This window comes from Dermacentor variabilis, chromosome 5, assembly GCF_050947875.1.
Source record: "Dermacentor variabilis isolate Ectoservices chromosome 5, ASM5094787v1, whole genome shotgun sequence".
NCBI classification, from domain to species: Eukaryota; Metazoa; Arthropoda; class Arachnida; order Ixodida; family Ixodidae; genus Dermacentor; species Dermacentor variabilis.
The window spans coordinates 75,138,649-75,164,786 of NC_134572.1; the positions used below are offsets into that span (position 1 = coordinate 75,138,649).

At 46.4% G+C, this 26,138-nt stretch overlaps 1 long non-coding RNA gene across 1 annotated transcript in view; it reads left to right on the forward strand.

Moving 5' to 3' along the window:
• Positions 1–26,138, forward strand: part of LOC142582813 (uncharacterized) — a 216,951-nt gene that overhangs the window by 155,135 nt on the left and 35,678 nt on the right. The window contains exon 2 of the long non-coding RNA XR_012828491.1: positions 7,439–7,517. This is a non-coding gene — a long non-coding RNA (uncharacterized LOC142582813). The remainder of the gene's footprint in view (positions 1–7,438; positions 7,518–26,138) is intronic.

The window sequence follows — 26,138 nt, forward strand, 5'->3', positions numbered from 1 at the left end:
AGGTTCGGTGCCACTATCAGGCACGTAACTAAAGCGCGAGACGTTCGGGAGGGTTCGCAAAGGCTCTCTTTAAAAATGCTTTCGCACTCACCTCTGCCCTGTTTCACTGAAATCTTGCAGAAACATTGCCTTTTAATGCTCGGGTATTTCATTGTGACACTTGGTGCTCTTCTCTCTTCCTTCTCTCTCTTCCCTTTCTCTTTTCCCCCAGGGTAGGGTAGCCAACCTAACGCTTGACTAGTTAACATCCTTGTCTTCCTTATATTCCTCTCTCTCTCTCTCTCTTGGCGCTCTTATTTGCCTGATTTTGAAGAAGGGATTACAAATTTGCCTTCGTCTATGGGAAAGACATCTGCTGTCAAAGCGACTTGTGTCGCTGCCTATCGGCAGCTACGCAAAGCAAAGCGGCCGTTCCGGCCGGGTGGCCACGTGGGAGAAAAGCGGTCAGTTTGAAAATGCCCACTCCTGGAAGTGATCGGCCACGTCAAGTATGGCGGCAAGTACCGCCTGCAGAAAATCGTCGCCGCTGGACGATGAAAGGAGCACGATGACAATAATGCGACAACAGCGCGTGTGGCACCTTTGTGCGCAAATGGAGCAAAATAACTAGCGACACGAATTTCGTGCGCCAGCGTGAGCGTCACAGTTTTGTCACGTGACCAGCTCGGTTTTCGAAGCCTCACATGAAGGTACCTCTCTCTCTGATCTGTGTAGTGGGCACTTGAAACAAAGGACTCTATATAGTTACGCGTCGCACGCTGAAGCGAGCGAGGTTCCGTGACCTAATTACCAGGTCGTTAGCTGCTTATTACAGCAGAAAGGACAAGATTCGAAATATTTTCAGTGCTCATTTAATGTGTCACGTGACAACAAATGCGATGACAAGTAGGAAGCTGTAATTTCAGGCGATGCGCTGACTCGAATCAATAGTCACGCCATAGAAGCACGCCGAACTAGCGCATCTTCCTCCAACCACGGCACACCGACGTTTTCCAATGACAACTTAATAGATGACCTTAAGGATGTTCACGCTTTGTCGAACTCGAAAGCTCTGTGTTGCTGTATACGGGAGGGAACCTATTACCACAAAGGCGAAAAGCAAAAGCCATTAATTTACATGCAAACGAGCATAAGCAGCAAGAAAAAAAAAAAACAATAATGGGCATGCTGTTTACTAAGGCAGAGAATAAGCTGAGTACATTTCTTTATTATATAGGAAGTCAAGTACATTTAAACGGGTGCGAAAGTATTCTATTGTGTCATCTGTGTTTACACAGTACACAACACTATTATATTTTTCGACACACCTTCAGTTTTAGTTTTATTCCAAGAACTAACTTCAGCGGAATAATAGAAATAGAACAGCGTACTGAGTAAGCGGAAGCGTTCCGTAAAAAAAATGTAACCAGGCGAGTGAAGACGCATGTGCGCTACCGCAGAAAAGGGGACGCTATAATATTGCAAAGCTTTATAAATCGCTTATTCAAAGATAACGTACCACCTTCTACGCAAGAAGCTCCGGGCGAGTTGTTGCTTTAGGGTAGGCACAGTGTTGCTATACTTACTCTTAGTACATCAAGCCGCTTGGAACTACTGGAAGGTATACTGTGTATTCTTGGTTAGAATACGTGTGCGACGCCATTAACTTTTATAACCACTCTCTGTCGCCACGCTGGCTAAAGAAAACATTTTACTGGGCGTTTTCCAAAATGCGGGTTTAAATGAATAATAAACGCATTACATTTATAGATCTTGATATATGGTAACTCTGTTAAAGCGTTAGTGTTCCTCACAGGCTCACTTCATCGTCTGCCGACATAAGCGTTGTTCAACACCTGCTATTTTTAATCGGGCGACTGTTTTCAGGGTCATCTGTGTAACTGTTGTTCTTTCACCTAAAGGTATCATCACAATTAAAATATTCAAATCATGGCAGCTGGTTAGTTACTCAAGTTTTGCTTCGGAAACCTTAAAGAAGTTCGTAAGTGGAATACAGATATCACAAAAGCGAAAAGGTTACGCCGATTCAACGCTTACATTAACAACAGTGGGAAGCGAAGCTTTGTTGAGCTTTAATGAAAATGCTATGAAACTGTTCGTCTTCTCCAATGCGTATAGCAGCACAGTGAGTAGTACGAGCCTACCATTCTAATCAGCAAGGCATGGAAACTCTTACCACGTGACCTAAGTCATCCACGCTACCGCGAATTACACTGGGATCTGCACACTTTTCGTCACGCCGTTACCACTATCAGACCAGTTTACTGTCGCATAATTTCCAGGACCGGCCCACCTTGCTCGGCGATGAAGTTACCGCGCTGACTTGCGGAACGCAGAGCAAGAACACTGAATTAAACTAATTATGTCCTGAAGGCGTATATTGCTTGCAATAACTTTGTTGGTCACTGTTTATTGTTTGACTGGGGAATTACGTAGAGAACCAATTCGGGCACTTGGACATCTGTACAGCAGTACCGATGTGGCAATTTTTTTAAGCGTTAGCATTAAAGTGGAAATACGTGCATAGTGTATGAAGTGTGGGAAGCCGGTAACGTGATAGCGATATATATATATATATATATATATATATATATATATATATATATATATATATATATATATATATATATATATATTGCAACTGACGATGATCTGCTCTGGACCACCGTCCGGGCAACACGTATGTCAAGGGAGGTCCTGAACAACAGTTTACGTTGTCATTAAAGTCATCGATCCAGGACCTCAAAGAGGTGCGGCGTAATGCTAACGCATTTCTCTCGAATTTACCACTAAATTGCCACTGACCTTCGCCGAATCACCTCTGGCATGTAGCTCAATTCTACTTCTTGGTGCATTACTCTAAGAAGCGGACATTTGCCCATAAAGTCAAAACTAATAATCGACTAATTAACAAAATTTCGCTAGTTACCTTTTGAAGTAATTACCTCACTGCACATATTCCTATTTACGAACGGTAGCCGGCTAGTTCGTAAGTCATATCGACTTGGTTTGAATTGTTACGATGACAGTGATTGATATTTGTATTCCCCAAGTTTACAATGAAATGCTTGGTGTTCCAATAGCTTTTTAGCTTGAAAGCATAAAAAGGCGTCTTGTTAAACAGATTAAGTGAAACAACATTACATTTGTGTGCAAGCTCCACAGCACTTAATGTAGGTATAATATTGCAATGCCTTCCTATGGCATCTTCCTGGTGAACTCGTTAGCTTCAATTCGTATATTGCAGTATGTACGCGAACGAACGCAATTAGTGAAACAGCAAATTAAGGAAATTTTGTTAATTGGACAATTATGCGTTTCAGTTTTCAGATTTCCGCTTGCTCGAGTAATTCAGCTGAGTGAGCAGATATGCGCTATATAAAAGCCACAAACTACAGACGATTTTTAAAATTCTGCTAACATTAAGAAATACGCTTTGCTTAAGCCGATATACAAGTGCTTTCCTGTGAGCGAGCTAGAGTGCTGTGAGCACCTCAGCTCGCCCTCAAGCTGGGACCGGGTCGGGTAAATCCATCTTGGCGGGCCAAGCCGGGCTCGAGCTTCAAGCTACAGACCTGGACCGAGCACAGGCCCGTTCACTGATGTGCCTAGGTTGGACCTTCGAGCACATGCGGACACTCTGCAGAGATGCAGGGCATTCTGTGCAATGCTGAAATGACAGTTTGTAAAAATTGGCTCCTTAATTACCTTAGCAAACAAAAAATAAAAATGGTTCTAATTATTTTCTTCTTCTAATATTCTTGCAAAAAGGGTAAGCAATAACCTTAACAATGTGTAATTATAATTATTTATGTATTTTTGTTTCTCGATAAATAACCTTTGTTCCCATGCAAGCTAAAGTACATGCACTAAAAGCTACCCTTGATAACATCTGACTGTTACCGATTTTACGGTTGTTCTATTGTATCGGTCATGATACAATTATTTCAATGCATTTAGGTCAGTTTGACGCTTTTTATTTCTTGCACGACATTCACAGTTGTCTTACGGCGCTGCAGTACACCTAGGTGGCTTGTAGCTGAAGCCCATTCGCAACGTTTTTCGTCGTCCTTAATTTGATACGTGAGAAACACATTGTCCGGGGCTCGCAGCAGGGTTGGTGTCGCGGCACATTTCCGGCAGCCATTTATTTATTTTCATGCCCAAGTTAAAACATGCTCGTACTAACTTTCAGGTGCTCTTGCACTTAGTGTGATGTAAAGCGTTATCTTTTCTTACTGCACGTAACATTTGTAAGAGCCATTTTTATTCCGAAAGCAATGAGGAAACTAGAGGCCCGTTTGCGTCGTCGCCGCCGTGCTGTCCCGGTATCGAAATGCGTGGCCCTTGCACGCGTTGAGATTTAGAAGGGGTATATTGAGACGGCGGAGTGCACCGAGTTGCGAAAGCGTTGACGCCAAGTCACCCTCACGCATCGTGTATGGGACCAGGCCGGCTGCGGTTGCACCTTGTCACGCACTCGGCAACGAAATGTATCAGCACATCGCGCTCCACTCAATCGGCTCTGCCTGAGCCAAGGCAGCCTTCTGGGTTCCACTGCTGTGGCACGATCGTTGTGCGCGCACAGGTTAGCGTCCCTGCTGAGCAGCTGTGCGCTTACGAGGCCATGGTGCATGCGCTGGTCTCATGCGGAAAGGGCGGTATGGACGTGAGGCCGAATCTAGGGCCAGACAAATGCCGACATTTCACCCACTTTTGCCTCGGGCGCATCTCGTGCCCCAACGAGATTCGACGCGGGTAACGGTGTTGCCGACGTTCACCCTTGCACCGGCGTTGTGACACGCCTTGTGCCAGCGCGTGGTTCCCTCTGTGAGTTGTCTCGTATGCTGCGTTGTGTCATGTCGCGATGTCGCGAGAGCAAGCTCGCGAGGGGCTTGAGGGCAACAACAATTTTTATCGCTTCTGAATGTGCTTCCAATCGAAACTGACTTTTTTTTAGATGTGTAGAGTCATTGCTGTTGGAAACATAAAATGCTCACTAGAGCTTTAAGTAAAACGCCTTGCACCGAGGCTTTTAATCCAACTTTATCTTCTATCGGCCTTTTAATGTATAGCTCTCCATGTGCTCAGTCGGGGATAAAAAAATCATTGTTTTGTGGTCACTGCAGTTTTGTTGTAATACACCACCTAAGCGATGAAAGTTTTAAGCCACGTTCACTGAGTTCTTCCTGTAGGCACTAACCGGGCCCGTTCATACAGTCGCGGACCCGGGCGCGGTCATGCAGGCAAGGACGAGGGGCCGAGTCTGGCGTGGAACCACGGGCACGGGCTGGGAACGTCCTTCAAACGATGGTCTCGGGCCGAGCCCGGACCAAAAATCTCAGTCGTATTGTGTTCTAGTATGAGGTACTGAGCAAGGCATTGTCGGCGGCAGCATCAGCAGCAGGAGCAGCAGCAGCTGCTGCCACGGTCAGCTACGTTCGGGAGGGCTCTCCGAGAGAGCTTCGCTTTGAATAGAATTTGAGTAGAAGTAAACTATCGTGAAGGACATGCAATAAGGCAGAGACACCTAGGAAAGCAACCATCATCCGTGAAGATCATGTATTTATCAGAAAAAATTGGTGCGCTACGGAAGTTCGCACGCCGGCTCCTCCATTTGGCAGGCGAACGCGTCGTTAAAAATACGGAGCCTTCGCAGGGTGTCCGCCTCACAGTTGGCCTCCAAGACGTTGTTCCTTGTGCGGCATCTCTGCAGAAGCGTAGACATTTTGGCTAATTTTACAGCGAAGCTTTTCGTGAAGATAGAAACACTCGAAAACGTTAGGCACCAATTTTCACTTTTATTTATTTATTTATTTATTTTATTTTATTTTATATTATTTAAGGATGCCTTACAGGCCTCTAGAGGCATTGTGTAAGGGAGGGGGGAGTGCACACTAAACGGTTATACAGTAACTAGAACAGATATGTGAATACATAGACAAGAAAATACAGTGTAAGAAATGCGCTAACATGTAGTAATGTGGTGTTAAAAATTGTACAAAAGACAAACCGAATGCTGTTGAACGGGAAAGGTCAGGGAACAAGAAATTTTCACAAAGTGAAATATAACCAATAGAAGTACACAGCGAGCGGGACAATATTTGGCTATAATAAAACAGTATATAATGGGTAGTAGCACAATAATAACGGGAAAGTCAAGAAAAAATAACACGTTAGGTTATGTAGAGTTTAAAAAATGCGTTGCCAGAAGGTGTCGGAATTTTTCCTTCTCACTCTCATAAGCGATGGCGTTAGGAAGATTGTTCCAAAGGCGAATGGCTCTTGGAAGAGCGGAGTAGTTAAATGAATTAGTCTTGCCGTAGATGCGCATGAAATTGAACTGATTGTACAGCGGGTGTGACCTGTAATGAGGAGTTTCAAGAGGCAGGACTGATGGTGCTGTATTATGGACACATTTATGAAATAGTGATAGGAGGGCTATATCACGACGTATGTGCAAGGGCTGTAGTGAGAGGTCGAGTTTAATTTGTGTTATGTTTTTGTTATAGTCATAACAACGTGAAATAAAACGCGCAGCCCTATTCTGGATAGATTCGAGTTTTTCGATCAAGTATTTCTGATGGGGAGACCAGACGGATGCGGTGTATTCATGCTGAGGTTGAACAAATGTTAGGTAAGCTAGTTTACGAATGTCTTTAGTAGAATTTTGCAACTTGCGTCTTATGTACCCTAACGATCTTGAAGCATTGGCACTTCTGGGATGGCATGGCCGTTCTGGATGCGTTACATTTAGCTTGGTCATTCGTGTGTGCTTGATTGGGCTTTTCAGCGAAAGACAAGGAATTCTGGTTTCTCTGCTAAACATAGCATGCCACCCTGGTGGACACAACTTTTCACTACATCCCCAACCTGCTGAAAAATATCTTGTCGGAAGTCGATTGACCGCTTACTGGTCCAGGTGGTTAAATTGTCTGCAAACATGAGTTGATGTAATTCTGGTATGGTTCTGAGTCTTTAGAGAAGTGCCATCATGGGAATGTTGAAAAGTACAGCGCATAACACTACGCCTTTTGGCGTGTCGCGGTTGGGCGGCTGGACTGGTTTGGTGAGTAGGCAGTTGACTTCTATAGGAGCAGTGCGACCTGTGTGAAAAGCCTGAATGTAGTGGTACATGTGCATTCAGAAGTTCATGGTGTTAAAGTTCGCAAGGATGACTACACGATAGACATCAGTAAACGCCACTTTGTAGATTGAAGCCGGGATGGCACTTGTGCTATAAGGGGTGGTGTATGTATTCCTAGTCGCCCTCGTTTAGGTGGAGGGGTTGCAGGAAAAAACGAAACATAGAATCGGGGAATAGATAGCTAGATTCCAGATAGGGCCCAACAGAACTCGAGTCTATGGATACCGCTCATCAGTCAGTCATTTTTCATTTCATTAATCTTTTTTCCTCCTCCTCCTTTTCCCCCTCCAGATATGGCTGAAGGAGGTTGAGAACAACCAGCTCGAACAGCTTCCCCAAACATGACGTAAGGGACGTGGGACAGAGATTGGTAAGGCTCGGTGTCTTGCTTGCCATATGAACAAGAGTGACGTCTCCATGTTCGCGCTCTTTGGTCAAGGGGCTATGTTCCTATTTTCAGTTGAATAGCGTGAGTAGAGCTTCTAAGAAGTAATTATTTAGCTTGCAAAGCAACTTTTCCTTGAGTGTGTCTCTCACTGGAGTTGTATTGTGGGTTAACGTGGGGAGGGCTTATATGAGTTTCGGAAGAGTGAAGGGCTAATCGAATGGTATTTGCTATACCTATGTACCCTTGCGGTGGCGGTAGCGGGTTGAAGTGGGACCTATGCACGTGCCTGCAGCTCTCTGAACATATATGTCAGTTACAGGGTGAACGTGGTTTATTCTTTGTGTGGTGTGCCGACTGACGGTCTTGTTTTGGGTAGGGCCTATAATATAAGTGGCCCAGAATGGCCCACATCTTGTCGGTGCCGAGAGAACCTTGCAATTCATTACAAAAGAGCTACCAGTTCTGCCGCGTCAGGTCAATGGCATACTTCTCCGTTGCACTGGTGATGTTAGCCATTCGGAGCTTGAGACAGCGGTCGCGGTTTTGGCATTTCCACCGTTTGGTAAAGTGTGTCGGGCCTCCCACAAGCGGTGAAGGTGGGTATCGACTGTGGTATTTTCTGTCGCAGTTGGCTGTAACTGGCTGTAAATGTTTAGAACAAGCAGGCTATATTAACGTCGTCTGTTGTGTAGAAGCTCTATAGAAGGATGTGGTCTAAGCGGCATTATGGAGGGTATGGAGTGCCGTCGCTAGGAATTTGATTGTGAGGAGTGCTGCGCGGCAGTGCGTGAAGTGTGTGTGCGCGATATATCCAGAAAATGTCCAGCACTGTTCCTGCCTCTCGTAGTGCTACGACAGCAGGTGGTGAAAGTGTTCTTGAAGATGCACTGTCGGACAGAACAATGTTTGCGAGTGAAGCTGCGAAATTCTGCAGTCAGATTACGAGTGGAGAGTCATGGTCGGACATTCATTTAGGTGTCCGAACATGGCGATCATAGCTAATAAATTCTGCTTGCGTCCTGAAGAGTATTTCACGGCGTGTGTAAGCGTTATGCTTATTGCGCTTTTGGCCCTTGGCCACCTGGCTACCGGAGTACCTGTTTCTCGGCTTCCATTTCGCTGTTGGAGCATGTCCGCTAAAGTGAATACTGAAAAAAAATTAATTAGTGCGTTTTCTGGTTAGCCACTTGAACATTGGGATTTGTGAAGAACCTAACGTAAACTTTTTCAGGTAAGCCACCGCAGCGAGCCCGATTCCGTTATTGGCTCCAAGCAATCTTTCAACAAATTTGTTCGAACGGCAAAAAAAGAAAGCAGCAAAAATGTGCGTAGTATAGCGCTTTACGTTGAGCGTCTCCGTAAATGCAATCGGGCTTCACCTTGAAGCAGGCAGCAACAAACAACTGTCTCGCAGGAGTCATGTGATGATGCATGGGTAAAAACAATGCGGTGCTCGTGTTCGGTATCTCGCTGCCACTGAACACTTTTCGGGTGCACTGATGCGTGAGTAAAGTCTCAAACACGTTGTCTGTCTTCGAATCAGCTGGCGCCAAGCACTCGGGCTTGAGCTGCGAACTGGGCAGCCGGAACCTGCAGAAAACACGTGCGACGAGTCTTTACCTGCGTTTCATTTGGCATCGACTGCTCGCTATCCATGTTCCTCGCTATTGATTCTCTCACACAGATGCATCTTCTGCTAGCCACACGGATTGCTCATCTCATATAAACCTATAGTACCTCCGGGTATTCAGTTCTGAAGTTGGTGTTGGAAAGGACTCCAATCATGCTGTCAAATAACAAAAATAGTAGGTTACCTCTGGATAAAACGTGTTCCTATCATCTGGCCAAGGCTGCCCAGGTTGATCGCGGTAAGGTCGCCATCTCGGTAGAAGGCGAAAACAGCTGCAGCTGGCACAACTACCAGCCCGTCTCCGGATACCACCACGTCGACGTCGGACGGGTCGAAATGCACGTGGGAAATGTTGAGTCTCTGTTTCCTGATCTTCATCACTTCCAAATAGTCTGGTAGGAATTGATCGTGGATAAAATCTGCAGCCGCAACGTAACAGAAGTGATTCGCATGAATAACGCGCGATGAGGACGGACATAAAAGGCACACTTACGAAAAGGGCAATGCAGACTCGACTGCTACATCAAATGAAATTCTAAGGCAGTTGTCCTTTCCTTCTTGCTTTCTCTGGCGCGAAAATCGGAAACCAACGATGTTACTTACCGATGCCGCATAATTAGCTGCTCACAAGCAGCTGCTTGCGTGCATAAATGTGCAAAAGTGACCAGGAAAGCCTATAGGACTGAACGTACAGCGACGATGGTTCCCACCGAGAAGCAGGCGGTGTTGTTCTGGTTCATTACCTAGATAGGCTGCATAGCGCTTGTCCAGCTTGCGCAAGGTGTCCTCTCCTGGCGGAAAACCGACGACCACTTCGGCACGTTTCCTTGAGGCAACAGGTGGGAGCAGCCAGCGGTATGCATCCTTGGCCAAGCACTCAACGATAGCTTGAGCTGCTGTCTCCACGTAGTTCTGTGCTGTCTGGCTGGAGAAGCAAACATGCACAGGCCAGAAGATAAATTAAAGACTTGATTGTCAGCACTCTCTATAGATGATGATAACGAAGGCATGCCATTTAAAACGGGGCACATGGCACAAAGCTCGTTCTTGTAAGCTTCCTGGAACGCTTAAAATTCAAAACATTTTTTTAATATTCTAACCTACATTTTGGACTGCGTAGAGACATGTCAGAGGCGTCGATCTTTCCAGACTGTGAAGGGAAGAAACCAATTAGTTGTACCATGCAAGGATCGCGCACCATTTCCTTTTTCGCGCTTGTCTATAGACCTGCCCTGGTGGCTTAGCGCTTATGGTGTTGTGATGCTAAGCACTACGCCACGGCATAGAATCACGGCCGCGGCGGCCGCATTTTGATGGAGGCGAAATGCAAAAACGTCTGTTTGCGTGCATTGGGATAAAAATCCCCAGGTGGTCAAAATCAATCTGGAGTCCCAAATGCAGCGTGGCTCATAATCAAATGGTGGTTTTGGCACGTAAAGCCCATTTCTTTTTGTCTATAGGCAACATTTGTAACATGCCAGCGACACAATTGTGCAATGCTGAAGCGTGCATTGGGTGCACGTTAAAGAGACCCGAGTGGTAAAACTTAATCCGGATTCCTGCACTGTGGCGTGCCTCGTATTCATATAGTATTAATATAAAAATTTTTAGACTCCCCGTTACGAGATCCAGATCGCCAACATTAAACCACCACCCTCCACCATGGCATACATTGCCGCCGAAAAAGGGCTTGGGAACGTAAGACACGACGTAATAGTTTGACGTAAAGTCTTTCAGTTCTGTTCGCGTAGGGCGCCACTTGCTGAAAGCTCATGTAACCAGGACACGTCCTACACTCGAACCTCGTTATAACACGATTGAAAGGGAAGCAGAAATTACTTCGTTATATACATTTCATTGCTCTGACGACTACCGCCGTTTACTGCAGTGCATACACAACTTTAAACATGCAAATAAGACTACGGCTGCGCGGCCTGCCGAACCGCTACGCGGCCGTTATGCAATCAATTTTTACAAAACAATAGCAATGGCTGTGGCGTGTGCAACACGCGACTTTTTAGCACCTGATTCGAGCAGACTTTACGATAGTGTCCTTATGTTCCCTTGTGATGGTATCTCGCTTCCGCTTTCCACTCGGCTCGCTCGTATTTTCGTGAAACCGGTGAAACAGCGACGCGGTCACCGGGAACAGTTGAGATGCGGAAGAAGTTCGTCGTGCTGGTGCAGCACATGATACACAATACAGTGCGCTGACTACGCACCGCGGGCGGTATTCTCCGGCGACTTCAATTATTTTCGCAGAGAGTTTCACTTTCAATGTCGCGAAACCGTCGAAGTGTACGGCCGATAGAGCTCGTCAGAGCGCCCTATACACGGACGCGTTCGGCCCTTGAAAGCGAAACTATCTGATCCGCCGCTGTCTGGTGGCGCCGCGGCTGCGTTGTCAGTGTTAATCTGTGTCTGCTGCGTGAGCGCGCCGACTTGGCTTGGCCGGCTCGTGCTGGTTTGACACGATCTCAGAGGTCACGCCTGGCTACGCCAGCCAGCGCAGTGCGCCGCAGTCAGAGAAAGAGAAGCGGAGGCACTGGTTTGTTGGCATGACGCGAACTTCGGTGCGGCGCAGCTATAGGCGAGGCCTCCGAGATTGCGACCTCGGATTGTGCGCCTAGCGGCCTAGCTTTTCCAGCTATGTGCCGCAGCGAGAGAGACGTGCGATAAGATAAAAAAAGTGCTGCTTCTGTGCAGCCACCGTGTCGCGCGACTACGCGCGGTGGTTAGAAAGACCAGTGTTGCTCGACGGCGTCTTCGAAGTGGAAATATTGAACTGCCGTACCAAACGACTGCGGAACCCGGGCGGGAAGTGATATGCTCAGTCCGCAACAGCCGGTACTTTTGGTTTCGGAGACGAATCTAGTTCGTTATATCCACGGTCAGAACAAATTTACTTCGTTAAAGCGAGGTTTCAAATCCAAGGATCTCTATTGAGGTAACGAGGTTACAGAGCGAGGCTGAAGTTAGTATTATTGCTTATATATTGGCAACCGTACCTCACAGGCGCGTTACTTTGGTATTGTTGTCTAGAGGAAGGAAATGATTACTTCACTCGGTCACACATAGATCGCGTGCTCGGAGGGCCGCCGTTATCACGCCAAACGTGATGCAGTCGTAGCTAAATTTAACTTTTCGATGGGCGTTAAGAGAGGTAGTATGTTTGCGATCTGAGCTCGAGTGGTCGGGGTTGAGAGGTTTCACTCTGCCACAGCAGGTATAATCTGTTGAACTGAAACCTCTGCTCATCACGAGTTATAAGGCTTAGAATAAGAAGTCTGCAATTCGTTGCAGAAATTTTTCAATTCCTCGGGCATGCGTTCCTGATACAGATTACCTTATTTTTATTACTATGTAATCATATGTAGTATAAAGAAAACGTGTTCCTAGTCGCTCTACTTCTCGAACTTCTCGAAAAGATTTCCGCCAGAGCTAATCGCTAGAAACGAAGAATACCGATGCATTTAACGATTTATAGATGCAACAAGGCATAAATACATAATACAGGTGTCTCGTCTCTTGCCCGCAACACACCTGAACCTTCTAGTTGATTTTGATACCCTGCACAGCAGCGCCTCCTTTGTTTCATACCATATGCTTTGTATATGTGACCTGGAGGATGCAGTACAGAAGCGGATGAGGATGAAAGAAAGGCACAGTGGGCCTAATCGCTGACGCCTACTTACATTATAAACGGAAGCTTTGCCCCTTACCTCCACATTTCGACTCCTTTCCTGCACAATCGGTCAGTACTAGCTATAGTGCGAGGGGGCACAAGATGTAGCACGAATTTCAAACCTACGCGGCCGGGAACCGCACGCTATGCACGTATAAGCACGGACGTGTACTCGAACGCAAACACGCCCTCTGCTTCATGCCATCGTTGTCATTTCTTCTCGTCCTCCATCTCATCGGATTCATTAATCTGTGATCATGCCCTCGTATAGCCAAGCCGTAGTCATCATTCTGCCGTGCTTACTCTGGTGCGGTCATTGCATCGTCTTTTGCTCGTCATCCCTTTGCCGTCGTCACAGCGTCATCACGCAGCCGTAATTATGCAGTTGTGGTCATTTCATAATCGCCACACCTTCGCCGTCATGCGTGCGATCCGCACGTTCGAGCACCACAAGTTTGTTGAGCGAGGCGCTTCCTAATTAAAAAAAAGTTTACAACGTTGTCGTGCCCTGCACGCAGGTGCGTTACCTTCGCAAATATTAATGAAAATTGCACCTGGCTTCGCTTAAATCAATTTCCGCAGCATGGATCCGCATATTCATGAATGTGCCTGCGTGTCTTTATTTTAATTACAACAGTTTACGTCAGCGCTTGCGTCCGCTTTACGCTTGAACGGCCTCGTCCACTCGCGCGATATAATCGCCACCTCCCAGATGACCCACTATCCCAGTTATTTATCGCTTTCTTTGGGCTATCTCTTATTACGAATACCTAACAATTCGGTTTCATAACATTCACTTTGTTTGCTTTTATTTTCTTGCGCGATTTTCTCATAGGAATTTCTTCCCCCAATGTTTCATATTGCATTTTCTGTCCTTCGTCGCGTAAATATCATTTATCTGCTGCGCACTTGCATAAATGGTACCTGCATTCCGTCCCTCCGTGATGTGCAGTAACACTTGTTTTCTGAGCCCTAGATGGGTCCTCAGCTACTTTCTTGTACCTTTCTGTCGGGAGTTCATTCCATAACCGACTGGTACGACTAAAACGTTAATTCATTTACGTTACATCGTACACAGATGCGAAGATGACATCTATGTATATATGCAACAAAGCTCACATCTGTAAAAATTTGTGATCTATGTACTTCGTACATAGATGTCATATATTGTTAAAATGTTTCGCATTTCATAGAGGCAGGTTCTTACCTGGTTGGTAGGGCAATGGCAGCAAATGGCACTCCCAACGCGTGCCTGATCCTGTCTAAGCATCCGAGAAAGAATCCAGTATCTTCGAATCTCTCGGCGATCCAAGGGTCCACGTAGCGCGCCAGTTGGTCCAACACGCTCCATCCGGTCCACAGGTACAGCTTGTCCGAGCTGACCCCACGCCATATAGCCCCCAGCGCGATCGGTATTAGCGGGTCCATGTCTACGGCGGCGTCTCGTGGGTAGGGGGTCTTGGTCGCCACTGATTCGGCGAACGCCTGCCCCTCTATACCGGCGATGACTACGAGGTCCGCATACGTGTGCACAACGAAGGTGCCCTAGAAATCCGAGTGAGAGGCATTGCAAATCAGTTTGTTCTAAAAAAATAGCTTTGACGCCAGGGTCACGTCATCGGTTCCGTAATCGCTATGGAAGACTAGAGATGGGGCCCTTAATTTTTCTGCCAATAAAGAATGGCTTCGCTTTGGAGAATGTTAGATTGATTTGAACATTGACTTCGTCAATTCATGCTGCCTTAGCTCATCTTTTTTTATCGGTTGCCATTTAAATGCAAGTTATAGACCATGCAAAGCGAAATGAATGGGCTTTCGTTTCTACAACGTATAACTTCAACAGGAAGCCCTCAACAATTTTTTTTTTGGCACTGTACCTTGCGAATAATGTCTCCAGCCGCCATGTTCACGGCGCCAGTTGTCAGGGCCGTTAAAACGTTGCTGTGGAGCTCTTGATATTCCGTGAGGAGGTCCTGCGTGACCTGATCGCTGCCGAGGCTGGCCAACTTCGTGAAGTAGGTGTTCGAGTCCTCAGGGCTCAGCTGCTCGTAAGCGTTCGTCCGCTCGCTGAACGAGTCATCCGATTGAACCAATAGGGTGCCAGGAGTTCCTGCGCCCGCGTGCATGCTGAAAGATCTCGCGCGTTCGCGAATGTCCCTTCCAAAGAGATCGCATAACTTCCGCACAGCGCTACGTGTTTGCATGCCTCCTTACATGTCGCATGTAGCCTCTAGCTCGGCCCCCTCGCTTGTAGCGTCGTGACATATAATCAACCAAATTTATGTCTACTCCATGATTTAGACTTCTGCTATCGATCTCCTATTACCTCTGTGTTGCGTCACCTTGCCCTATCCTACACCTTGATATTTCCTGAGTTTTCGCTCATCTAGGCCCTGTAGTACCGAACGTATCGTATGAAGAAGGGGGCCGACAGGTGGAGTAGCACAATGTCAGCCAACGTTTCGATAGGAGGACCTATTTATTTTTTACGAAGAAAGGTCTTCCTATACAAACGCTGGCCAGCCTTTCTGAGGGACCTTTGCCGTGTTCGTATAACCAACCTATCATATGTGATAGGTCAAGTTTAATAGTACCGCAAATTGGTAATTTGGGTGCGGTGAGTGAGCGTTCTTGATATGCTGGAGCAAGTTTCTAGTTGTGAATACATACTTCAGCGAACCAATTAAATATTACATGTTAATTAGGTTCTAACTCACGATAATATTTCGTTGTTCTTGCATTGCACAAGTGTACTCTCAATGGCTACAGACAAATGCGAACAAGCTTTCCTAATTTTTCTTGATGTGGGACTGCGCTTGGGAATGACAAAGTTGATCCCCTGACGTCTTCGGCAGCGTTTCTCTCCCCTTGGCCCATATTCTGTTGCTCTAACAGTCCTCCGATTACCCGCTACACATATTACGCGGCCTGCGTAGCTCCATTTCTCCTTCTAAATCTCAAAACGAATACTGACCAACACTGTTTGCTCGCTAACCCGCACCCCAGTTTCCTCATTTTCCTTTTCTTCCTTTTTTTTGAAGCGCCAACATTACAGGAAAACACGGAAAAGAGAATGCACAATAAAGGGGGGGGGGGGGGTACGAGCGCTCACTTTCAACTTTTATTTTGCAGCGACATATATATGTACAGAAGCCAGGACTGGCTGCTTAGGGCAACCTGGTTCAATCTACCCTTCGAGTAATGCGGCTAGAGCGCAACGATTGCATACTTCTTTATTTAAAGAAAAGGGTGAGGTGCCGGTCATGACTTGTAAAGGCTTTCAGTATGCTTTCCAACCCATTTGTACTATTCTGGAAACTTCCTCGTCGTGACCCGCTTGTATACCTTCCAGCGACTAACAATCAAGTCTGGTTCGCTCTGCACGATATCGAACTTTGCCTCAGTCTTATGAATATTATTCCGCAAACCTGCTCTTACACTTTTGCCGATTAACGTATTCAGTCAATAAATATATGCGCCGTTCGCTTGATTACACATTAGATACTTACAGTAGACTTCAACCTTATTGTAAGCCGAAGTCTCGTTCTTTCTGATCGCACCACGCATAGTCTCATCGATCGCAAAAAGCCATACCGAACTCGCACTGTGCCTAAGGTCTTCTAGAAACCTGTTACGGCTGCCACTTCAGGAGTTATTTAACTAAGCTCCTTTACGATTCTTTGTCTCGTTGGCACATCGGATCACTCTGCCATTTGGCTCGCGCGTACTTACTAGGAATGATGCGGAGGAGTCCCCCCAGCATATAAGTGAAGGACAGATGCACATGTAAGGCCAGCACGTCAGTGGGTCCCGTGGGCACGTCGGCGGGAGGACCTGTCAAGTGGAGCCGCTCTTTTTTTGCAAACTCTTTAAGTGTTTTGACAGCCGACACCGCTGTACTTGAAGAGCGCGAGAGGCAGGAGGCGAACAAGTAGGCAGCCCTGCGGCGAGCGTCCATCTTCTGTGGGGTGTCCTCTTCCAAGAATTTCTTGAACTTGGCCATCAGCTCCTTCACTCGCCATGCGCCAGATAGGAACGAAGAATTGAAGAGGTCAGGGTCGTTCCATTTTATTTGGCTCTAAATATTACAGTTGCTTTCACTTTTCGTTGCAAGTTTGTTATCAGTCCTTTCACTGGTCGGGACCCTTCCTTCTCGTTCACTACATAACGAGGCCTTCCCGAATCCGGCAACGTTTACGCTTTCAGGTAGCATGCATGGGTTTATTAATCAGTTGCCCTCACCCAAATATGCCACGCACACGTGACGCCTGCGGCGGAAAGGACGTTTCACATTCGCAACGAAGGTACCACACCTAAGGTTAGTTCTAGTAGCAAAAACATAAATACCGCAAAAGTGCATGGGAAAACGGCGCCGCGGTAGCCATATTGGTAAGAGCATCGTACGCGTAATGCGAAGACGTGGGTTCGCATCCCACCTGCGGCCAGCTGTTTTTTCATCCACTTTCATTTCCATTAATTTATAACTTCTTTAATTTAATTAGTAAGCAGGATATATATATATATATATATATATATATATATATATATATATATATATATATATATATATATATATATATAATGTGTATGACTGGCCCGTTTGCGAATTCGCCCGCATGTAATGCTTTGGTGTAGTTCATCAGCACACATGTTACCTTTCCATAACATTTACCATGGTTAAGAGACTTAGATGGGCTATTTGATGATTTACCATGGTGTCCTTCCTTCCTCAGTTTCCGCGAGACTTGATATTGGTTGAGTTCAGACTTCTCCCAGAGCAACGGGATAACTTCTTTGTTCGCAAAAAAAAAAACATTAATAAGCTTCTGGATTGCTTACATGCGTAATTTACTACAGACGTCATAATTAGTCCCCTGTTCTTGAAGTTAACCTGTAGATTGTACATAACGCGCCCTTTATTTTCGCTGAACATAAAAAAAAATGCCTTGTTTTGTTCTGCATCGCTGAAACCAATTCGGAACGTGTTATGACGTCTAAAAATAGGGAAAGAAAAACGACGGCTCAGTAATTATTTCCAACGCTTCTACGAGTATATGCTGTTTTTCCTCCTGCCATGCAACAAGTAATCGTGTAGTTCTTATCTATAAACAGCCTGAAAAAAAAATCGTCATAGTCGAAAGTGACACATGCCTATAAACATGTTCAAGCCAGTGTTCTATTGGTATTGAAATGGCTCTGCACAATAGACCAAGGTCATTTTCATGAGGATATATACGCTAAGTAGTGATTACACAGTGAAACTGGACATTTCTACCTGTAAGAGGTCTGATTAGATTTTTGATGGTCATAAGGTACTGAGACTGCAACGCCATGTAGACTATCTGTGAACAGAGATAAATAGATGCAGCATTTGATACTACAACTATTTCATGCCGTAAGGCACACTAGTCTATGAGCGCGGCTGATTATAATACTTTATCCGGACTTCCACCTCGCCCGCAGGTGGTTAAACGTTGCAAGCTGACTCGAATGCGGATATAGCGGTCCCCAAAAACTGGGCATGATGAAAGTTGCACAAGCTGACATTTGTTGCGGCGGGGAACTGCCCAGCACCAGGCGTGTATGGCGAATCCCACGCGTCTTCCGCTACAGGGCGTCCCAAGAAAGCACAAAAACACTCCTCGCCGTCCAAGTAGGGGATGAGTAGTCATGAAACACATTACTTACGTGGTCATTGTAAAGAAAATTTGACATCTGAACTCTTGTTGGACTTTCCAGCGTGCAAACCGAAAGTGGCCGCTTTCGGAAGTGCTTGGAGGAGGGGGGCAAATAACATATTTTGCCCCCACTCTTTCGGCAGTGGGGACAAGTACCCCACTTGTCCTGCCCCCTCTCTTCCGCCCTCACCCGGCAGATACGCCTATGTGGTTTAGTGACAATAGCATCATGCGGATGAACACCAGATCGTGACCATTTGGTCTCGTAGGTCACAACGCGATGTTTTTGTTCACATAACAAACAGCTATCACCTATAGTCCCGCCTTTGTTACAGCGGTGAGGCCTTCGGATTCTATTGTCAGTTTCACGCCAGAAGTATTAACGGTGACAGTTTTTACGTGAGCTGAGATGGGAGGAAACCGCCAGTTTATAACAATAATAGCAGTCGATTCATTATTAGAGTTTGCTCAGGAGGATATCGCGTCGCTGCGCTTTTTGCGCGTTTGCGAAGATTACCATTGTTCGAAGCAAATATAAAAAAAGAGCAGTGTGCATTTTTGCTAGGCATATAGCAAGATTGATACTTCTTTGAATGCCTAGTGTATGGGCAAATCATATGAATGACAAATGCTGGTAGAGTGGATGACGAGAAAAGCTTTCGTTAAATACGTCAATTACGGTCGTAATATATGATCCTGAAACTTGCATGACTCTTGCTATCACTACGTCTCACGCAGTTTATAAACGTGTGCATACACTCTCGGCTGTTTTATTTTCACTTTGTCATCGTTCGCAATCCCTTGAACATTTCACCATCTCGGAATCGCGAGACACTTTACGTTTGCTTTTCACACGCCACTGTTCAATGTAACTTTTGTAACCGGACGACAAACCGGGCTTACAGTTCTTGCTGAAGCTTTTTTGAAGCGTGGTGACAACGGCAAGCAGGGTTTTCTGACTTTCGTTTCGTCATGCTAAATATTCCAGATGTTTCTTTTTGTACGAGATGCCTTAAAGGGACTGTGATATCCGAGGCCTGATATTTTCCCACGTAGGCTGCGTTGCTTGGCGGACATCTGGAAGCATAAAAAATTTGAAGGATAGTTCCGCCAATAAGCTAAATATGATAATTGTTTTAACTACTAGCTTGATGCCTCCGTCACACGGACACTCATGAGCTCGCTTCCACTACAGAAGCAGAAGGCTTGCTAGAGTAGTTCGACGTCAGGGGAGCTGCGGTCGCGTCAGACGATCATTAGCTAGTTTTTCATACAAGCCGCAAGGGGACATTAGGCGCTGTTGGGTTTCCACACGTGCACTAAAACGCCAGCTCTAAATGCTTAGAAATCTGCTGTACCTAAATTTATTTCTGTTGAAAGTTATCATAAAGGTGTTATTCGAAAACGGTACTGCTTCTGTAAATAATAAAATGCACTCAATAAACACAGCATCGCCTGGAGCAATGCTGGTAATGTTGTTGTCCCCTGTGTTTCTGAGTGCGGTGGGCCGCGGCTACTGATATTTCGCTGTTATTCCTGAATAATCGTGCCCTGACCACCACAATTTTCCCCCGCCCGCTTCAAGCGCAATTAGGAAGCACGCTGGGGCACTACCATTACGGGATACGCAACGTAGCGCAGGAGAATGTGCGGCGTCTGCGGGTATACAACCGTGGGGCGCTCTTAGTCGAGAGCATAGTCGAGCAGCAAGCATAAATGTGACCAAGCATTGCTTTAACTCTCCTGTAATGCATTCAAGAGGATTACACTTGCAAGCAATGGTAAATTTATGACAAACGAAAATTATCATTTCCGTTCTATGTCAAGCACTACGGGAACTAGCGTACCCCCTTTCAGACGCCAAGGGGGATCGCCGAATTCCTCTCACCAAAAACTCCAACAAACTCCAACAGCGGAAAGGAGACCGGGTGACACCGAGGGCATTTCGCTCGTGATAAACACGAAGGAGTTAAACGGAGTTTACGGGTGCCCCTGTGGCATGGCTATTAGGGCACATGTAAATGCACACGTAACTTAATGGCTTCAGAAGTTGGTTAATTAATCTTGGCTAATTACGCAAATAGAAAGAATACAAGATTAATAGTGTGACCTACTCCATACAATAATGAGCAACATGCACTTGATCGCGTCGTCTTATAGTGTATCGGCATATTTTTAAAGTGTGCCTAAAGTTTGCTGGCACACCCTCTGCAGTGGCGCCTGGAGCATCACCACAGTTTACGAGCTGTTTACCTTTAGGCTTAATAGTAGTAACTCCATTAATAACTGCAGAGTCTAACATGCTCATCGTGAACGATTCACAATGCGTGCGCAACGTAATCACTGGCCGTAAATATAGAAAAAAAGGCCCATCTTGAGAGGAAATAGTGCGCATCAGGCAATAGCCTCCGCAGTTTCCCGAGAGCTGTACTCTCTGTTTAATGGTTGTGCGCTACAGTGTACTTTGTTTGACGAGCCCGCCGTTATAAACACGGCTAGGCCATGAATTGAAAAGCAAAGGGGGAAAAGCAAAGGAGAAAGGGAGACTAACAGTGCAGGGTGACCTCAAGCAGCTCGCTCTAAATGTCCGTCGTGCAGGGGTTTGTGAACAACAGTAGTCAGCTACCAACCGTGAGTGCACTGCTGCGTATTAGGTTGAGCACGTTGTCGGCGAGCTGGCGGCGTCCACACACGTACTCTTGGAAGTTGTCGCAGGGCGGCACCACGGGGTTGATTGAGTCGAGCAGCTCCTTGGCCGTCCTAACACACGCCGCTGTGTAGCAGACGCTGTGGTTGGATTGCTCAGGAAACGACTCCTGAGTTGCACGAGCCGCAGCAGCGTCTGATGAAGTCTGTGCCTGAGCCACAGGAGCGGCTGATGAAGTCTGCGAAGTTGCGGTGAGTGTCAGCGGAAGCGAGAAAGTAATGTGATTGCCAAGCATGGTTAAAAGGAAAAAAACTCAGTGTCCTTCCACTCTGTGAAGAAGGATGACCAGTGAAGCTGTGAATGTGGGCCCATTAATGGCGAACTGCAGCTGCGCCGCGGGTCAGGCCGGTAATGCACAATCTTCAGGATTGGCCCAAGTATGGGGAGTGCTTAAAGCCTGCTTCACCTCCACCGCGGATCGGCACGGTATCGCACGTGCATCTGTCTTCGGGATCTGCCCACGTTTGGTGAGTGCTTAACGCCTCGTCCACCTCCGCACGATATTGCACATCTATCTTCGGCATGAGCCCATGTATGGTGAGTGCTTAACGCCTGCTTCACCTCCGCCGCGGGTCGGCACGGTATCGCAAGTCTATATCTTCGGGATGTGCCCATGTATGTAAATTGTTGGTCTACACGCGGACGCGATTCGACAGATCCTTGCCATAGACAGCTTCGACGTAAAATTGACATCCACTGAATCTGTAGCATGAGGCTACAAAAGAATCTCTTGCGGGTTTTTCAGGAAAGAAGCCTCGCAGTTGAAGAAAAACTTCAGAGCTATTCCACTCTGTGAAAGTGGATAACCAGCGGAGGTGCATATATGCTGATAAATATATTGATAATAAATATGTTGATTGAAAATAAGACGCATACCAGAATGCATTTCGTTCTTTCACGATTTTTTTTTGTTGTTTTAATAAATTGCGTACTCAATTACTTTTTAATTTCTAACCTTCTCTTGATGACTTCTTACGTTTTATTATTTGGCAGCCAAGGTGACTGTCGCTTTATGATCGCCATGATATACGGCCAGTGGCTCTGCGGCGACACTGGAAAGGTTCTTGGCCAATATGAGGTCTGTAAACGACCGATGACCCGTCGTAACCACTCTTGCTTGTGCAATATTGAATCCCGACCCCTTCCAAGAGTAATGCCGCGAACCACTTTCCTCCTTGCCGAGACACGTCTATGTTGAAATCATCCACAATTACTATGGGAGTGGAGTCGGTAGGGGTGATCCAACGAAAGGTGCATGCATTTTGCGTTTGAGACATAATCTTCGTCCGTATTAAGTACCGCCCGCCGTCGCCGCGCACATTCCCGCTTCTGTTCACGACGGTGTCCTTCGTAAGCGCGCTGTTCTCCCGCAGTCCTCACCGCACGCGGCCTACCCATTGCACGGGCGGAAGGGTACGGAGATAAGGTTACGTGGTTTGCATATAGAGCCCCTGACGTCAAACCGCAATCCATACTAAACAGTGTCTATTGCGGTTTTACTTTCTTTATTATGATATGTTTTTATCACAACACGTTTTGACGCTTCTCGGTATTAAACGAAGCTGGGGCATACCCGGTTATACGCTTTTGTTTTATGCTTTAGCTCTTTTAGCTCTGGGGTAGCCGCCATCTTTTTTCCCGCGCACACAAACCACCAGAACCTAGCGTATGACAGCTCCGCTGCAAAATTCGTCCTAGTCAGGGAGCAGTATGAACTTCAGAAATCTCGAACCAGGATGAAATTATTCTTCAAATGCGAGGCTTCCTTTCTGAGAAACAAGTGTCGGCTTCATTTGTGGCTTAGTGCTACAATTAGCGTAAATGTCACTTTTTCCCCTTTCGTGCACTTTCCTCTACCTTGCGGGCTTTGGAAGAACTTATTTCCCATATTCAATGTCCCAGCACCTCGAGTTATCATTTCATTCGCCCGCGCTGTGCTATCTTCTATCCTCCTGGTTAGCTCAGATGCTACAGTGACCACTCGAGAAAGGCCTTGGGACCCAGGTTCGTATCCCGGGACAGGACTATTTTTTTTCAACTCCAAGGCTTCCTTTCTGAGAAACCCCTATGGCTTTCCTCCCTGTTCATAGCCAGAGTTCCGTTAGAATTGAGCCTTATTATGACAGTAAGGCCTCTTCCGTCAGGCACGGGGTGAGGGACACTGCCCATTTTGATCGGGGTCACTCTTTACTGGTCACCGCTCACTCAAAACGTTGCAGGTGGGCGTGTAAATCATCCCGTGCCTTGTTAAAGGCGGGGTTAGCTTATGTGGGGTGAATATTTGGGGAAATGGCTGCGTAGCTGTATGTTCCACCATTGTACCAGTATATGTGCTTTGTACGTCTGCAGCCTCTTTCTGGTAGTAGGTCTTGAGCAATAGCACTTCCTCTTCCGCTTCTAATTTCAGGTAGTCTTGTTCTGCTTTTGCTTTCGGGTATTCGAGGATCTGGACGCGGCCACCCCGGTCTCTCGCGACCTAAGCGTCTACCTAGACCTTTACTTCAGTTCTAGAAAGTCCTCCATTCAATCTCTCTTGTTCCTATCTGCACGTCTGAGCCTTGGCATGATGCAACAGAGCCGAATCCCGGCAGGCTCGCCAACATTTGGGGTCGTTATGATGTGGGCCCGAATCTCACTCACATATGCAGTCTCGATGAACAAAGAAACAGTTTCTACAGCGGCAAGTGGAAACTGGGTGAATATCTGGCACGTTAATGAGACTTCAAAAATAAATAAAGTAAGTAAAGTCTTCGAAGAAGTTATCGCCTTGCAGGCTTCGTCAGCACATAAGCCCTACGGAGGCGCGACGCCGTCACACACCCAAGGCTCATCGAGCCGCGCTGATTTCAGTACTACACCAGCAGTTATTGAAAGCCTGTGGAGGGGCCCGACACTGAGAAGGGACGTTGTTCTGTCGGCCACAGGAACAGACCGGCACCCGCGAAGCTCGGCTGGGGCCAGAACAAGCCGGCGCCGATGTCTCGCGTGGATAGGCACATGCCATGCTGTTCTTCAGCTTCACCAGGAACACAGGCACGAGTGTACTTTCATTACTGTACAGTCGCGCACACTCCAACGCGAAGTTAAAACACCGTAAGTTCCTCTCAGAGGCTCAAAGCTGATGGGAGCTCTGACTCGCCTGCGGCCGAGATAAGTAAGAAGCGTTTAGGTGAAAAAGTAACGCAGGCAAGGGTAGTGACAGGATTGACATAGGCATGGGTAATTTTATGAGATAAAAGAAATAACTAGAATGTTAGATTATGATAGGTAGGACGTAAGTAGCTTACAAAAGATAGGTTGCTATTTGTCTCCATCGCGATTTAAAAAGGAATGCAATTACATATGTTCATCAGTAGAGTCGGAAAATATCTCCTAGTCGAGAACAGCATGTGGGTACGTCGATAACGCTCTGAACAAGAATATTAAGCATTTTTTGGCAAATGCCACGGAGGAGACATTTATTTTTCGTTCCATCACTCAGTCTTCTCGAGTCATCGTAAACTAGGAGCGCGTAATCTCTTTACTCACCGGCTCGTGGGCAGAGGAGTACGCCAGCGAAACAGCCAGGAAGCGCAACAGGCCTCCAAAGGTTATGCCGACAAGAAAGGCGACAATGAATCCGCTCCAGCTATTAGCATGTATGTCCTGTCCTGGATCATTCGCGCTGAAAGTCTGAAAAGTGGTTTGCATTTCGTGTTTCAATGTACATTACATCAATTCAAGCGCCGCCATAAAGATCGGCGTCGGCCTTTCGCCCAAGCTGTGCCACACCTACGCCATATTGGATCAGTACGGTTTTAGCATGCGGTTTCTTACAAAAGTTACTAGAGGGAAACCTGGCGCTAGCATTTACGGGATGTCAAACTATGGCTATCCACCTAGCATACAGATCATGGTGCAAGTTGCAGAAGTGTAGGTTGATGGGAGGGTGCGCTAAAATTCGGTCGAATGGCAGCAGAGTTTGGGTACGGGCTAGTTGGTGTTCCATTGTTTCAAACATCGCTTACAGCGCGTACATAGACAGGGACCAAAAGAACGGCGAAGACAAGCGCGGTTGCCGAGTTTTGGTACGGGCTAGTTGGTATTCCATTGTTTCAAACATCACTTACAGCGCGTACATAGACAGGGAACTAAAAGAACGATGAAGACAAGCGCTGAGCAGAGTTTGGGTACGGGCTAGTTGGTATTCCATTGTTTCAAACATCACTTACAGCGCGTACATAGACAGGGAACTAAAAGAACGATGAAGACAAGCGCTGTAGCAGAGTTTGGGTACGGGCTTTTTTCGCTTTGATTTCGTGCCACTCGCTTATATTCTAGGCGTGATCGAGACAAAGCTACACAATCGCATACATGGTGAGGAAGTGCTTGTCTTCATCGTTCTGTTGGACCCTGCCTATGTACGCGCTGTAAGTTGTGTTTGAAACGAGCGGGCGGAACGGCGCGAGCAGTTCATGCATTCGGGTGAGGTGTGAAACAACGAAAGATACTGTGACGGCGTGGAGTGTCGCCCGGAACAGCTTGCCGTCCCGTTCTGCTGCGCTGATCTTGCGGTTATATTTGCGGTCACTGCATTAAAAGAGTATTTATTCTTGAATATGTGCACGTGCTTCGCCCTCCAAGTAACTCTCTCTGCGGTTTTCTTTTTTCCCTATGAGAGGGTCTCTCAGCCTTCACAGCGATCTACATGTAGGATATTTCCTGCATGTACTTCCACTCTATGAGAGTTGCCTTTTATAGGAACTACAGACAGATTAGATGCTTCAATTAATATTCCTGCTTAATATTTCAACATCCTTGTATCAGCCTTGCGTGTATACCTCTGTATGTATAGCTGTTCTTCGGCTGTGTTAAATTATGCGAAGAGTGTTTTATTCTAGCAGAATTAATTGTTGGGCATGTT